Source organism: Brachyhypopomus gauderio, unplaced genomic scaffold (assembly GCF_052324685.1).
Source record: "Brachyhypopomus gauderio isolate BG-103 unplaced genomic scaffold, BGAUD_0.2 sc76, whole genome shotgun sequence".
Lineage (NCBI taxonomy): Eukaryota > Metazoa > Chordata > Actinopteri > Gymnotiformes > Hypopomidae > Brachyhypopomus > Brachyhypopomus gauderio.
Genome location: NW_027506897.1, coordinates 739,926 through 755,000, shown reverse-complemented (window position 1 = coordinate 755,000; position 15,075 = coordinate 739,926). Strand labels below are relative to the sequence as shown.

Genomic DNA, 15,075 nt, shown 5'->3' with positions numbered 1-15,075 from the left:
ATCAACACTGTGAGAGGTGGATTAAGTGGAATTATCGCAATATGAAAGTGAACCAGGAACTGTGTGTGTGTGTGAAGATAATGTTGTGTATTTTACTCCAATCTTTATAAAATGTAGTCTGAAGGTATTAAATATATATGAATTAAACATGTAAAGCCCAGTGTAGACCATAATTTAACCTTTACTACAGGTATTGACATCAGTTCATCCATACACACTTTATCATTTCAATGTTTCTCTTGTCCACAAATCACCAGATGAAAATCACTGTACGTATGTTTTAGACTCCTGCATCATTAGATTATTATGAATGAATGAGTGTGTGTGTGTGTGTGTGTGTGTGTAGATAACTGTACATGTAGGTGTGTTTTTAGACTCCTACATCATTAGATTATTATGAATGAATGTGTGTGTGTGTGTAGATAACTGTACATGTAGGTGTGTTTTTAGACTCCTACATCATTAGATTATTATGAATGAATGTGTGTGTGTGTGTGTGTGTGTGTGTGTGTGTGTGTGTGTGTGTGGATAACTGTACATGTAGGTATGTTTTTAGACTCCTACATCATTAGATGATTATGGTCCTTCTTTAATTTAATCACGTGACCTACAACAGGGAAAACATTTACAAATAAAAAGTTCGGTGTTGATGTGAAACGCTGCTGTAAATTATGTAGAACAGGGATGGGCAACTGGCCACACACGGCCCTCGTCCTCACTCAGTGCGGCCCGCAAATACATCAATAATTATTTAATAACTAAAAGAAAAAAAACCGATAGAGCAGGACTTTTTTGTTCTTGTCACGTAGGGCTACGCCCCCCTCTCCCGTGTCGGTGTTGTTCCTTGCACGGTTATCCCGCCCTGCGTGTCTGTTGTCCTGGTTTCCCTCTGTCTGCCACGCCCGTGTCGTCATTGTGTTCAGTTGTGTCTAGTTTAGTCCTGTGTACTTGTATCTCTGTGTTTCGCCCGTTGTCGGTTGTTTGTGGTTTGTTCGGTTTTGTGGATTATCTGTCATCGCTGTTGTGGTATTTTCCATCTCCGTTGTGTTTCTCCGTTGTGAATGGCTCTCCTGTTACGACTCCTGCCTGTCCTGTTGACCACTTGGACGGCTCTCCCGTTTTGACCCGTGTACAAACGACTTCGCCTATGGAATTCCCCTTATTAAATCTCGCTCTTCTCAGCGTTTGTGTCCGCCTCCTCGCTCCGCAGCGCGCTACGCGTTACAGATCTTTGATATGAAGGAGTTCAGATTCCTTTCTGCACTTTTTTATTAAGCAAATGTTTTGTTAAGGACATGTAATGCATTTATATGCAGAAAATAGATGTATGTTGGTGCAATAAACATACAGATCTGAATTAATTTAAAATGTGTTCTTATTGAGAATAATTTGTAGTGTCTTTCATATCCAATTATTTGAAGTGCATGGTCATGTGGCCCTCCAATAATAATGCTGAAAAAATGTTGGCCCTCTTTATCATGGAAGTTGCTCATCCCTGATGTAGAAAATAACCAACGTCTTTACAATCTGATTTCGTTCATCTGCCGCCATCTAGTGGTCAAAGGGGGCACAGCGCTCCGTTTGCTCTGGGCTGTTGGGCAACAGGTGTTTGTTTGGGAACTTGAACAAGAGTGAAAGAAATGTGTCCTAAATAAAGTACTGAACTACGTATTTCTAATGGTTACAGATGTCAGTTATGCTGTTTATGAAATAAACAAACTGTCTCACTTGTCCTTAGTATTGTTCACCTAAAGGTACAAAGTGAACTTCATTTCACAGGTGTAGAAAAAGGCCCCTATAGCTCAGAGGGTCTTTAAACTGCTCAAATCACAGCTCAAAACACAGCTAAAGTAGCTCAAAACACAACTTTAAACTCAGCTTTGAACACAGCTCGAAACTGTTTTAATACTTTTATTAACATATAAAACGCTGCATGGCTTAGCTCCAGACTATCTTAGTGAACTTATTGAACAATATAACCCAGCGCGTTCACTTCACTCGCAGGACGCAGGGTTATTAACTGTTCCTAGGATCAAAAAGATCACAGCAGGTGGAAGAGCCTTTTCTTTTAAAGCTCCACAACTGTGGAATAATCTTCCTGCCTCTATTCGGGACTCAGACACAGTCTCAATGTTTAAAACTCGATTAAAGACTCATCTGTTTAGTTTGGCCTTTGATTAATCTGTTACATAGTTACTACATCTCGTATCTTTTCTCCGAGGTTCACCTGGAGAGTAACATTGCAGTCGGAGCCTACAATACCAGCATCGCTGCTCCGACATGGAATGAAAGCCTGGCGTTCATCAACAGACATTTACAGTGACAATATCAAAACCCAGAACTTTCATTTTTACCTTTACTTAGTCTGATTGTGTGATTTGTGTGTGACTTGTGTATTTGTCTGTATTTTGTGTGTTAACGGGCCGCCCAATGGAGGATGGGTTCCCTTTTGAGTCTTGGTTCTCCCGAGGTTTCTTCCTAATCCCCACCATCATAGGGAGTTTTTTCTCGCCACTGTCGCCTTTGGCTTGCTCATTAGGGTTCTGGACCCATAGTATTGTTAACCTTTTAAATCCTGTAAAGCGCTTTGTGACAACATGTGTTGTGAAAAGCGCTATACAAATAAACTTTGATTTGATTTGATACTGCATGCACTATCTGTGGCGGCCATTTTGAGACATTCTTTAAGTTTTTCAGATTCTTGTACTAGTTCACTTTAAAACTAGATATCTCAAGTTGTACATATAGGAAAATTATCATTCAGGGCTCAAACTGAAGTAGACAGTTGGGGGAACATTGATTCACTTCAATATCATATTCCCATAATTGTGTTTTATTTTAGAGCCTCTTACATATGCTAATATGCCCGGAAAGTCAGGAATGCAGTGTTGAACTTGAACTTCACAAAGTATGTATATTCACATAGTTATTCAAATCTAGTCAGAAAAAGAAAATATAATTCACCAGGGCATCTCTGACAACATAGAAAAAATGAAGCAAATCCATGCAAGCATTGAAAAGTTATTCAGCTTTATCCAAGGTGTGTCCAGTGCACCACACCCATGTCCAAATATGCCACACCCCATACACACCATTAGCCAACTAAACTAACATGCTAACAAATTCCTTACACGAAACCGAGGAGCTACAACAAACAACAACGTTGCACATATTACAGAAAGACCAGAAAATTACAATGAAGTAATTCCATGTCCAATTATTAACGTTATGATATTTATGTCCAATATAGTCCGACAGGCTAAGCTAAGCTTACGTCGCCAACTCCGGTAGCATCGATACATAGACTCCAGCACTCAAAAGCTCCAATACTGTTTATAATCTAATGTTTAGTATTAGATTATATATTTTGTACAAAATCGCTTATGTAAAATTATCCATTTTTACTCACGAGTGCGTTGAATCTCGTCGTAGCCGGTGTTCATTCCCACTTCCGGGTTGGCGTCGTATCCGAAAAATGGAAATAAATTCCACCAAAAGTAATCCTTTTATTTTCTGTGATGTTCAAAAGTATCCACAATCGAAATAAAAACGAACAAAATGATCCACGGCTGCTTCAGTTTCGCCGAACAGTGTGTTCTGGGGAGCTTAGCTTAGGTTAGCAAAGGTTAGCTTACGTTGCTATGCTAGCGGACCCACATTGGAAATGACTAGAGAGTTTACGAAGCCTCGTTACAAAGAAATCATCCACCAATCATGACAAATGAGGGCTGGTTAGCTTCAGAAGGAAGTAAACTATTGGTTAAAACAGCTTTCAATCACTTCTAAGGCGCCAGATTGTCTCAGTAGGCTCATTGGTGAGCCCACCCCCCTCCCCTTCGCACCTCGCCGGTGAGAGGTTGTAAAAGCTGTCACTCAAAGTCACTACCCTCTTCTGACCAATAAAAACTACTCAAATCAAAGCAGAACCGCTGCAGCTTTGTAATAAAAGGACAAATCAGCTTTCAAAACGCTTCGGTGACGCGTAGGGGGCAGATTTGTCGGAGCGTCTCATCCAGGAAGTGGATTAGGCACAATTTTGCAGTGAGGTGAGCAAGCTTTTTAAGGTATTTACCCACAACGGATCTACAATGTTAAGGTCTTAAAGCCTTATTAGTATACAATTTTTAGGTGACAAAACATTAAGACATCTCACATCATAAATATGTTTTTTAAACGGATATGTTGGGAGACCCCCCCCCCCGCGAGGTGCACTTTTGTCACTAACTTCAAAGCCGGATATCTCGCGATCGGCTGCATGTAGACATCTAAAACTCGGTAGGCATGTAGATGGGATAGGAAATTTTGAATTTATCGCTTTTGTTCGGAGATTCATTAATGTTTAATATGTTTTATAAGGCCATAAAGGAGCTGGGCCCGCCGACGGTCTCACTAGAGGGCGCTAACCTGCCCGGGCACATTCAATCTGCAGGTTCTCTTGAGATTTTTAAATCTTCTTTAAAAACACATTTATTCTCCATGGCTTTTAATTATAGTTAAATAGACGTTTTGCTGATAACTCTGATTTGTTTTATATTTTATTTTATTTATTCTAATTTGTTTTATTTATTTGTAGTTTTATTTATTATATTTTCTATGTCATTGCACTGCTTCTGTTTATTGATTATAATTGTTTGGAACTGTGACATTATCAGACCTACTTTTATTCCCAATGCAGCTTCTCATCCTGTACAGCACTTTGGTCAACCTCGGTTGTTTGAAATGTGCTCTATAAATAAAGTTTGAGTTGAGTTGAGTAGTGATTGACCGATATAATCGGATTAATCGGTCAGATTTTTGGCATTTCTTAGATAATCAGCATTGGCCAATATATGAGCCCAAGAGTCTGATATTTACACAATGCACACAGGCAATGCTGTGGGCAGCTCCGTCATTCTGACCCCTTGTGTCCATTTTGACAATTACAGGCAGACATCAGTGAAAGCACAGGGACAGGAGTACAAACTGCTAGGAGTACAAACTACTGCTGTTTTATTTTTTTATGAATGTTCATTCTCAAAAATATAGTGATGCTGCTATCTGCTTGTGTATGTTAAGTGCACTGAAATTTTGTATTTTATTTAGTTTTTGTGTTTTTTTTAATTGAAGTGAACTGCAAAAAGAGCAAAGAGCAGACTGTGCTAAATAAATGTGTATTGTTCTTAGTGTTGCCACCGGTCCCGGTTTTCCCGGTTTTCCTTCTTTTTAATATTCGGTCCCTGCAAAAAAAAACAGGTTAGTTCAAACCACGATTCAGACTGTTTCTGCACACTTTAAATCTGTTTTTTTTTTTCTCGCTGTGTTCGCCCCCCCCCCCCCCCCACTCAACAACTTGCGTTTCTCTCTACAGTCTGTCTGTCTGCAGTATTATAGAGGATGGCTGTGCTGCTCTGTGTTCAGCTTTGAGGTCAAACCCCTCACACATGAGAGAGCTGAATCTGTTCTGGAATGAACCAGGAGACTCAGGAGTGAAGCAGCTCTCTGCTCTACTGAAGGATCCACAATGTACACTGGAGACCCTACAGTCAGTGTTTACACTGAGTTTGTGTATAGTGTGTGATGTCTTACAGTATCTGACCACTTCAGTGGAGACACCGAAGTTCTTCTGATCTGATCTGCGTCTCATATAGAGGACACGCACACGCGCGCGCACACACACACATACACACACCCATACGTGATCATACACATGAGTCTCCATGGCTGTGAGTGTTAGTGTGATTGTGTCATTATGGAGTAGACTGTGTGTCTTCACCATATGTTCACACATCCAGACACCAGGACACACACACACCTACACGCACGGACTAAAATGCTCCAAGACAAAGAGGGACCTGCCTGATTCATTGTCCATGTGTGGTGTTGGTGCTGTTGTGGTGGAAAATTTTTCCTTGATAAAAAACGTTTTCCTTGATGCTATGCTTTATCAGTATATGTTAAACATTATAGTCACATGACAGATGTATAAGCTAGAGCTTTTTACCTATATATGTGTTAGTCAAGTAGGACACTGAAGTCATTCAGTGTCTGGTATGGCTCAGTAGGCCTTAGAATTGTACTGTCTTCCCTGGACGTCCTCGGTCCATTCCTGGAATTCAATGTTCCTAAACTGACCTCACTGAAGACACCAGCTGGTCTCCTAGTCTCGACATGGAAGTGGCCACGTCGGCTCTCAGACCATCATGAGATCACCAAGCGTGGATGAGGCATGAGGGGAGGGGCCAATATACATTTGACCAATCATGTGTGATTCATGCCAAGTTTATCCAATCATATTCATTTAATCACCTCATGAACACCTTGTGTGCTTATGGATTGAAGTATAAGAGATGAGAGTTCCCAGGGGGGAATTAGCTCTCTGTGGCAGACGCCTTGTGTGTTTGTAACAGGGGTCTCTGAAATTAATTCATACTTGTTTAATAAATTCATTTTACTTTATTAACCAACTGCTTCTGACTATTATTGTGCTCACCATTTTGGGTTTACAGAATTTCAACCACACTGTGGGTTCCTGGAGGACAGGAGGAGAGACACCTGCATCAGCAATGATGCTCTAGTGTGTTTCAGGTGAACCTCATTGACAATTGTGTTTATGTAAGAATTTAAATGTGTGTGTCTTTATAGCAGGGGCATATACATGGGGAGGGGGGAGTTTGGGATTAAAATAATGAGGTAAATATACTGTTATTCAGTTGATTGCTCAATCAAGTCAAGTCAAATTTATTGATATAGTGCTTTTTACAACACATGTTGTCACAAAGCAGCTTTACAATCGTATGGGTCCAGAACCCTAATGAGCAAGCCAAAGGTGACAGTGGTGAGGAAAAACTCCCTATGATGGTGGTGATTAGGAAGAAACCTCGGGAGGACCAAGACTCAAAAGGGAACCCATCCTCCATTGGGCGGCCCGTTAGCACAAGTCCGTGGTGCGCAGGCTGGTTCTACAGATAATGTTTAAGGTCCTTGTTCCCCAGCCAAGTAGTCACAGTCACTTCGGTGCAGATGGTGAACCTCAGGTAGGAGCATCAGCACGACCTCTTGTGGAAATGGCACATCCAACCCCGGCATCAGTACATCCACCAGCAAACCAGACCATCTCCCAGGTGCTTGTAGGTCCTTGCATGCAATTGTCTTAGTTAGTAGCATGCAAAAAGATAGACAATACAGACAGAGTGTGTGGACATCAATTTAAACCGGGTAGGACCGGGCGCCGTGAATGTGAGTAGTAGTAGTAAAACAAATTATTTGTTCTAATTTGTTTTACTACTACAAATCACATTCATCAAGCAACTGAAGAACAGTTTATGTACCTTAAATTCACCAAACTGTAGTTAACAGGAATTTACTTTCCTCTGTAGGAAGCGTTCTGGCGCCCTCCTCTGGTGAATCTGGAGATCGTCCTATGAGAGCTAGAGCACCCAGGGGCCTCCCCATCACCGCCCGCCCTGTCCCCAGTGGAGGGGAGCACACGTAGTGGTGGGGGGGTTGAGAACTAGTAGTTACCCACCGCCCGAGGATGGAGAGAACGGAGGGCCACGAGACACACGCACGCCGCTTCAGCCCCGGGTAGGACCGGGCGCCGTGCGGTGCTGTGGCAGGGACACAGAAGTAGGAAAACCCCACACACGCTGACAGAGGGAGAGGGCTGTGAGACCCAGACTCGCAGGTGCCGAGTTTTTTTAAACACTTCACACGGACCAGAGGGAACTGAGGAGGTGCGCGCGGTGGTGGAGGAGAGCAGGCAGGCGGGGTGGTGGTGGAGGAGAGCAGGCAGGCGGGGTGGTGGTGGAGGAGAGCAGGCAGGCGGGGTGGTGGTGGAGGAGAGCAGGCAGGCGGGGTGGTGGTGGAGGAGAGTAGGCAGGCGGGGTGGTGGTGGAGGAGAGCAGGCAGGCGGGGTGGTGGTGGAGGAGAGCAGGCAGGCGGGGTGGTGGTGGAGGAGAGCAGGCAGGCGGGGTGGTGGTGGAGGAGAGCAGGCAGGTGGGGTGGTGGTGGAGGAGAGCAGGCAGGTGGGGTGGTGGTGGAGGAGAGCAGGCAGGCGGGGTGTCTACACAGCTCATCCACCCTTCAGGAACAAAGATGCAGCTGCAAAACTCTTTTCCCAGAGGCTCGCGGAGACGCAGAGACAGGGAGGAGGTGCCGTGCTGCGCTACCCGTTAAATGGACACTGATGCTTCAGAGCGTCCTTCATGTGTTCAAATCAAAGGTTCATTATTTACTCTAAACACTGCTCATATCCTATATGGCCCCTGGGCCTTTGAATATCTTCATGAGATTCAAGATATTTGACATTAGGGAACTTCATTTGCTTAATTTTACATATTCACAAAAGCGCTTCGCTTTCGTGGGTTTTTATTAGATATTAATGGGGAAAAAAATTTGCGGGTCTTCACTTTTTCGCCGGTTGTCTGCAGAATTCGATCGTTGGAGAAAATATATATTTTATGATTTTTTTACATGATAAAATCCCAAAATGTTAAAAAATATATTATAAGTATTAATACACACAGGACACACTCTATGCAGGGTAAAGGTGGTGTTTAATAGGACAAAAGTCACCCACGCATCTCACCATTACTGTCCAGGTAACTCAGAGTAGACACAGCAGACCGGAGGCTATACTACAACTAGCTCGCAGTCCCACACGCAGGATACACAACTAGAGCGCGCATGCGCAGTGGTACTGTACATGTAAAACCACCGTTACAATCTTTGTTATCATTGCTAAACTCTGAGGCAGCTGTTCCATATATGAAATAGAACAACACCTGTGATAATTGTTTTATACAAAGATGCACATTATGAGTAGGATATAAATGCTGTGTGTTCAACACTGTTTTAAAGGACACAGACTGTCATAAACCTGTTCACACTTACACCTTAAATCCCTTCAGTTACGAGGTAGCGCTGTCTACCAAATCAGGAAGAACAATGGATCCTCCACTAAACACACACTGAATGGATGCAGTAATCAATGGTGTGATGTATGTGTGCATCAATAAAAGGATGAATGGATGTATATATGGATGCAAACGTACATACTTGATAAATAACGCATTCTTCATGATGCATTTGATATTTATCTGGCCCACCATCAATAAGACCTTCAATAAGCCTCTGAAACTGCCCCTTTAAATCTATTCACCTATATGCCCACTGCTCAATATGCCATGTTGTGTGCTGGTATTTCTTCTTCCGATTCATTTGTGTTCTATAACAGCATTTCTGTGTTTTTAGTTTCCAAATCTAAGAATATGTTTCCTTACATATTCAGTCATCATGTACAAATTGCATACAGTTGGAACGATTTGAAATAGAAACCATTTTACAAAAGGAATGCTTTCATTATATTTTAATATTTTTTACTACTTTCACAAAATCAGTATGGGAAACAATAACCTCTTAATGTATGCTCCTATGCTTGTTTGTTTAATCTACCTCTTTTAAACAAAGTGCACAGCAAACACGCATCGTGAACACACCCTTTTTGAATAAGGAACCAACTTCAGCCGCCGAATAAAAAGCTGCGAATAAGTAACCAAACGAATCTGAAACTGCGAATAAGTAACCAACTTCAGCGTCGTACTTTATCGTGTATTTAAACCCCTCATTCTCACTCCAGCCTGGACGCTCATTGATTGTTGTTCTCCTGTTGCGTTTCCTCTGTTTGACAGTTTCCCTGGACTCTTGCTTCTGTATTTATTCCCTTTGTATTCTGGTTTGTGTTTTAGTCCCTCTCTGTCCTCTCTATCAGTTTTGTGTTCTGTTTTCCTCTATGTTGTTTAGTTCCCACAGTCTGGTACCCCTTGTGTTCTTCAGTGAAGTCGGTAGATTAGGTAAGTCCTTAGATTTGTCCTGTTTCCCCTCTACATTTTGTGCGCTTGTGTTACTCTTAGTTTCAGTTTTTCCTTTATTCGTTGTCTCTACCTTTAGTCTGTTTCGGTGTTCGTTTGTCCTAATGTTTGATATGCTGCCTGGTGTCTGTTCCAATGTGAACTTGTCATAACTGATCACTGGTGTCTATCGTACTGTCTATTAAGTCTCTTCACGTGTTTGTACTGAAAGTTATTCTGTTTAGTGTTAATCTGGCTGGTTAGTATGTCACAATTTGTACTGAAAGTTATTCTGTTTAGTGTTAATCTGGCTGGTTTGTATGTTACTATTTGAACTGAAAGTTATTCTGCTTAGTGTTATTCTGGCTGGTTTGTATGTAAATATTTGTACTGAAAGTTATTCTGTTTAGTGTTAATCTGGCTGGTTTGTATGTCACTATTTGTACTGAAAGTTATTCTGTTTAGTGTTAATCTAGCTGGTTTGTATGTCACTATTTGTACTGAAAGTTATTGTGTTTAGTGTTAATCTGGCTGGTTTGTATGTCACTATGCCCTAAGCATCAGTGTAATTCTTCTTATAAGGGGCACCACCCTGGAATTTCAGGGAAACATGTATTTAATAACTGGAATAGATGAAATGATGATATCAGTCTCATCACCGAAGGTGAAGCTCAGAGTCTGTGAAGTGACCCTATACCACTGGTTGAAATATATTTGCCACAGTAGTTGGTTTAATGAATCAATGCAGATTTTATTGATCGATAAATATTAAGATAAGGTAATCCTTTATTAATCCCTCAACGGGGAAACTTGCAACAATCTAACATTGTAATGCATACGACGCATAAGGTCGAAAACGTGGTTTCGGTTCAGAGAGTTAATCAAGCTATTAACTGAATCAGAGGAAGGACAAACCAACTGAAGTTAAACTATCTATGAAAGAGAAAACTCCACATGCCATTTAAACCAATGTTAAACAACCCAAAAGCTACAATTATTAAAGTAAATGAAAATGGAGGAAAATGCCTTATAGAAGAACTATTACATAGAACTATTATTATTAGGTGGAAGCTAGGTGTGAAATGTAAGCTAAGAACTGGGGAAACACATGACATTTATCCCTTCCAAAGTCATACTCTTTCCCATGCTGTTCCCATACTGAGGTCACCTGAAGAAAATTTTGCCAATTTTTCATCCATTTACAGCATAAAAAAATATACTGAAAGATCATGTAGGACATTAAGACTTAATTTTATTGGAACAAAGTTTACATTATGATAATATTGTCTTTTTATATAATAAATTAGGTGTGTTGCCAAATGGCAAAATCGTGCAACAATGGAACTATAGTCAGTGGAGCTAGACAGACAAAAAAGATAGATAAATGGTGCAGGACTAGATGTTTGCCAGGAGAACGGTTCTTGTCTGACTGCATTGTGCTAAGTGTAAAGTATGGTGTAGGGGGGATAATGGTGTGGGGTTGTTTTTCAGGAGGGGCTTGGTCCCTTAGTTCCAGTGAAAGGAACTCTGAAAACTTCAGTATACCTAGACATTTTGGACAATAACATGTGTAGGGGTTTTAGTTATGAGATTTAATTAACCTACCTGCTTGTGTGTGTAGGGGTTTTAGTTATGAGATATGACTAACCTACCTGCTTGCCTACAACCAAGGATGGAAATAGCTGCAGAAGAAGGATTGACGTGCATAAAACTTATAAAATATCTGACTCCAAATTATAGTTGGTAAGAATATAAAATAACTCACTTCTCAAATAGATTAGTGCAGGTTATACAATATAACCTAAACAACTTTATAAAGTACCTTGCTATAAACAATAGCCTGCTTTGTCAGAGGTTTATCATTGGTATTAGTATTGATTTACCTTTTAATTGATACTAATAATGAGCTCATCTGGCCCAGTATAGCTATAATCAAGGAAGACCGTGGCTACACAATTAACCAGATTTATTCAATAACCAACAAAATATAAAACAAGAACATAACCATACTAGATGAAATAACCATAATCATACCTAATGAAAACAGAGTTACCAACCGGTGCAGGCTGCCTCACGGAGAAGAACCCAGAAGAGGATGAAAGAGCCCAGTGGAAGAAAAGAGAGCAAGACCCCCCTGTACCCACAAACTTCTCCTTTTATACCCCCCCAGCATCTCAAAGGGACAGCAGTCACAAAACCAGGTTAACCAATGGGAATCAGGTTGCTGGTAAAGACAACAGAGTACATTTGCATACAGAGTGCATTTCCACACAGGACTGACACCTTTGGGGTGAAGTCTACAAACCATCTCAGGGAGTGATGGAACTGTTAGCATAACCTTTCCCAGTACACAACAAGCTACAAAATGAGACTAAACATGCCACACAAACACACTGATATAACTAAAATACAAATGGTCAGTTTTATCCCATTGCTATGGGAACCTCTTGAGGTAAACCACCATTTGTTGCCCCCTATGGTTTTATGGAGGAACACCAGATCCTGCCTCACCCACAGGAACACATCCGGGCACTCCTACACATGCACCAGTGTACAAAGCAAGGTCCATAAAGGCATGGATGGCAGAGTCTGGTGAGGATTAACTTGACTGGCCTGCACGGAGTCCTGACCTCAACCTGATAGAACACCTTTGGGATGAATTAGAGCGGAGACTGTGAGCCAGACCTTCTCATCCAACATCAGTGTGTGACCTCAGAAATGTGTTTCTGGAAGAATGGTCAAAATTCCCCATAAACACACTCCTAAACCTTCTGGACAACCTTCCCATCAGAGTTGAAGCTGTTCTAGTTGCAAAGGGTGGACCAACGTCATATTGAACAGTATGGATTAGGAATGGGATGTAACACTTTAAGATCATGCAAACATTGTAACTCTAAGATGTAACACTCTTAAGACCAGAACCTGCCTTCCTGATCAACTTGTTCAGTTTTTTTCTCTCTGTCGTGGTGATGACTGCAGAGTTGTTAAGAATTAATTTGCAAACCCTCTACAGTAAAAGAACGAAACCTCCTCAGCAGGTTGAGTCTGCTCTGGTCTCTTGTACTGGGTGTGTGTGTACAGTGCAATTTATTGTTCTGTTGAACACCCACGTACTTGTAACCTCTGACCATCTCAATATCTTTTCAGCGAATGTTCACCGGGGAAGGTGAAGAGAACTTTGTCCTGCAGAAATATACCACCATTTCCTTGGTTAGCACCTTTCTACAAAGCTCAAAAGTCAGATCTCTGTCCTCACTATCATCTCTATCTGAGATATAGCCAATAATAGCAGAGTCATAGGAGAACTTTACCTGTAGGTGTCAAGTTGTGCCGTATCTCAATAGTAAAATAACATAAAAGGGGGAGGGGGGGTGGGCTATAGAAAAGTGAAAAGGGGCATTTAATAATAGATCTTTCAAAGTCTAAACTAGAATCATTTGTACAATTTTTTATGTGAATGAATGGATTTCCTAGGGGTGAATCTAATTTATAAAAACTTTTTTCCATATTGTTTATTGTAGTTTATTTATTACTAATTGAAATGTAAATACAAATATTTTATACTTCATTATTTATTTGAATTGGAGGATTTATATGACCTGTTCAGTGCTTATTTAAAGTAAAGCCTTAAGCAGGAAGAGCTTGTGATAATGTATTCTAGTCTGTACGTGCAAACCTACAACATTTACTAACTGGTTTAGTAATTAATCCATGCCAAAACTACTGCCGCTGTCTGTTCTCTTCTTCCTAAAAGCGAGCGCAGGTCAGTGGCGTTGTAACGAGTGTTGATAACGAAGTTTATCCACTTTTGACCTAGAAAACAACAGTTGCATACATAACAGAGTTCGTAGTGTGCATGTACGCATGTATGAGCAACCTCGCCGTGCCGTGGCCCACCTCCTCCAACCGTGCCAAAGTCCTGAAGCATATCATGACTTATGTTTATATCGAAGTTTGTGTTTGTTTTTTAATGTGCTGTTCGCTTAGCTTGAGTTCACCCCGGTATTTTAGTCAAACGCGCATGTGCGTGAGATAAAACACTGCTTCCCAGTCAGGACAAGATAATTTCAATAAACAATTTGTGTCAAGTTTGCTCTCAAAATGGCAGGGAAAAAATGCAAAACAAAAATATGAAGATGAACAGAGGTGTGATGTGGTGACCAGCATACCCCATCACCCACTTTAAGGTGGTCCTAAAGGGACTATAGAGATTTTGGTGTACAATCTGAGAAGTACAGAGGAGAATACTGAGCGGAGATCTTGTAGGGTCGACGGGTATTAAAAGAGTGCCGGCTGGAGCAGGGGTCCCTTTTCTCTGGGCCAGGAGGATCCACTGGTTCGAGAGGGAAGGGGGGTCATGATTTGTGTTTGTTACAGGTACTGTAAGAAAATAATGGATTAATTAAAGTACAATGGTTTGGCCCGGGGCGGAGCCTAGAGTATAAGAGTTGTGGGAGATTTGATTCAGAGAGTCTCCTGTGGTATGTAGGTAACTACTAGCAGCCTTTATAGTAGAAGTTATAGCCTCACGGCTGACTTTGTTTATTGGTTTTGTTGTAGCTGGAACCACCAACTGTGAATAGTGTATATATTTATATCTCCATTTAATTTTGTGTTGTACAGTGTTTTGTTTGTTTTTTCACGTCACACAATAAATCACCTTTTGGTATCTATACGCTGGAGTACTTCCTGAGATTTGCCAACCCACACTCTTAGGCCAATCTCTCGGGTGCATGTAAATCCGAAATCCTCATCAAAGGGGTAGCAACAATGTAACAAGAGGATGTTTTTAACAGAGTAGGCAGCACTAGCCCGGCGAGCAGTTGGGGTTAGGTGCCTTGCTTAAGAGCACCTCAGTCATGGCCTCAGGCCTGGGAATCAAACCCAGGACCCTCCAGTCACAAGACTTGAGTCTCAAGCTTCCCTAACCACCAGACCATGACATGACTCACACTGTTTGTGTGTGACATTTACAATAAATCTGTTTCGGGTGTCTGTCCACTTGGTTCAGTAATCCAGGCCTTCGTGGACTTAGACAGGTGTGCTCATTTGCCAGTCTTTAGGGATGCGAGTAGTTGTATTAATTTCTTCTGAAGACGGAACTAATCCTAACTCTACAAACAAACGCGCGTGGCAAGATAACTTCGCTATACGCGTTAGAGCAAATTACGTGAGTTTAAACGAACTCACGACTAAACAGATGTTAGCCTTTACTTAACCCTAAACCTATGTTCTTAGGTAAACAGAG

At 41.3% G+C, this 15,075-nt stretch overlaps 1 protein-coding gene across 1 annotated transcript in view; it reads left to right on the top strand.

Moving 5' to 3' along the window:
• Window positions 1–15,075, top strand: part of LOC143491514 (NACHT, LRR and PYD domains-containing protein 3-like) — a 189,672-nt gene that overhangs the window by 24,062 nt on the left and 150,535 nt on the right. The window lies entirely within an intron of this gene.